Source organism: Pediculus humanus, genomic scaffold (genome assembly GCF_000006295.1).
Source record: "Pediculus humanus corporis 1103172108314 genomic scaffold, whole genome shotgun sequence".
NCBI classification, from domain to species: Eukaryota; Metazoa; Arthropoda; class Insecta; order Psocodea; family Pediculidae; genus Pediculus; species Pediculus humanus.
The window spans coordinates 347,911-350,670 of record NW_002987883.1 but is presented as its reverse complement, the minus strand read 5'-3'; positions in this window follow the sequence as shown (position 1 = coordinate 350,670).

Below are 2,760 nucleotides of genomic sequence, written 5' to 3'. Positions count from 1 at the left end.
ATGTTTAAAAAAAATTTGTCTTTATTGTGTTTATAAACTTTTTTTGTTTTTGTTTTTCCGCCGCATTTTCTTCTGCTAGGTCAGTGACCAAATCAAAGAGGACGATTTTAATTTGTTTTAATTTGTTTAATTTAAAATTTGCGTTTTTTTTTTACATTTCCTTAAAAAAAAAAAAAATTATCCAGTAATTAAAATGGAAACTTTTTTGTTTTTTTTTGTCGAGGGGGACTTTTGCAGGTACATTTTAATTAAATTCTATTTAAAAAAAAAAAAAAAAGCAAAAGTTTTTATAAAACCATTTATTAAATAGAAAAAAATTTCAATTATAATTATTATTATTTAATTAAACACGAAACCGGCAGGCAATTTATTATATTTAAAGTCTCATCTCTCCTCATATTACAAACTTGTCCGGTAAATAACAAAACTTTCTACGTAACATAACCAAATACGGTTAGAATTATTATTATTATTATTATTACTTTTTCTATTTCGAATTATTATTATTTTTCGGTGCTAAAAAAAAAAAAATTTAAACGTCGACTGTTAGGTAATAAATAATAATGATTATTAATAATGATTTTCTTCAGTATATTTAAAAAAAAAAAAAAAATGATAATGCAATGATTTATTACTACAACGAGGAGGGAAACATTCATAAATGATTTTTAATTCAAAATGGAAAGAGAGAGAAAGAGAGATAAAGAGATAGAGAGAGAGAGAGAGAGAGATAAAGAAAGAGAGAGAGAGAGAGAGAGAGAGAGAGAGAGAGAAATCGGCGAGTGCCCTGATAAATAATAAAATGTTTATAAAAATTTTATTTATTTTTTTGTTGAACGCATCATATAATAATAATAAAAAAAAAAAAACATGGAAATTATTTATTCGCCTTGAAATTTCCCTCCCCCCCATTTAAATTTAATTTACCTGAAATTTAAAAATAAAAAATTTTAAATTTCTTAGAAAAAAAAAAAAATAAGTTTTTCGTATTCCAAATGTGTATTAGAATCACGAATTCAATTTTTTTGGTCTCAAATTTAGACTTAAAGGCTTTAAATTTATTAGAAAACGACGAACTCCCCGTATACCCCGAAGCGTCGATAACTTCGACAAATATTATTATATTATTATTATTTTTCATAAACTGTCCCTTAGAAATGTAAAACACGCACATTTAAATAAATAAAATTTTGTTTGTTTTCTTAAGAATTTTTTTTTTTTTTATTTGGAAAAATTTCAACGAAAATAACCTAAAAAAAAAAAACCTCATTTCACAAATATCAACGAACGTTTTTAAGGTTTCGAATGACATCGCATTTTACCAATAATGTCATCATCATCATTATCATCATCGCAAACAATAAAAATCCCAATTTTTTTTTTTAATTAACTCTTAATTAATTTTTAAAGTTCAAATAAAAAAAAAACAAATTGCGTCGTTTTTTTTTTCTTTTTGATTGACGTATTTAAAATTATTATTTTCGTATAACAAAAAAAAGGATGAATGAAATTTTAAATGAAAGTATTATTATTATCATTATTATTATTATTACTAATAAGCAAAAAGGCAGAAAAATTTTATTAAACACAAATTAAGCAGTGAAAAATATTCCATAGGTTTTATTAAAATTTTTAACAATTTGTCAACTTGTGATCTCTGACACCAAACAAACAAGCAAACAAACAAACAAACAAAATTTGTAAAACATTTAAAAATAAATTTAAATTTTTAATTTAGGTTCGTTTTGGTTGTCGTTGTTTTCTTTTGACGCACGTAAATTGATTCTACCGGGAAATTTAGGGATGGGCTTGTTACTAAAAACTACGACAAACAATTAATAACTAAAAAAGTAAACACAGATTTTTTCTTTTTTTTTGGTAAAAAATATTATTATTATTATTAATAATAATAATAATCACGTGGTAAATGCGTAATATAAATAACATTAGGTAAGACTGACGAAAGTCCACAAACCTTTTTTTAACAAAAAAAAAAAAAAAATTTTATTTACAAAAATTTAAATTGTATAATTTATTATGTGGAAGGTTAGCAAATCATTTTTCGCAAAAGAAAGAAAGAGAGAGAGAGAGAGAGAGAAAGAAAAAAGGTAATTAATAAAAGGACAGAGAGAGAGAAAGAAAAAAGATGATTAATAAAAGGACAGAGAGAGAGAAAGAGGTATCATACAGTAATTTTAACCCCCCACGTTTCTAACATTACTCTAAGTAAGGTAAAAAAAAAAAAAAACATACAAGTGGGGAAGAAGGAAGGATTATACAATTAATCATCAAATCTAAATGTTAACATTATCATTATTATTATTATTAATATCGTTATACGAGGAAAAAAGTATACAACAACAACCACAACAACACACGACTCTTGTCATTATGACCAAACCTCATAACACATACACTCAAATTAAAATAGTAAAATTACGAAAGTTCCATGAATTATTATTATTATTATGTAACAGTTGTTGTTTTACTTTGGGTTTTTTCATAAATAAATAAATAGTCTTCCGTTTCGAAAACACGCGAGTACCCGGATTATTATGTGACAAGTAGTAGTGAATAGTAGTAGTAGTAATCCCCCCACTCTCTCTATTATATTTTCCTTACGGTGTTTTTCAAAAAAAAAAAAAAAAAAAACTCTCATACTGTTTACTTAAGGCATAAAAGAGCTTGTGGTTTAAAAACCGAGGAAAGTTACGAGTTAAACTTCGTAGTAGATACAAACAACCAAAACAAAATTTAAAA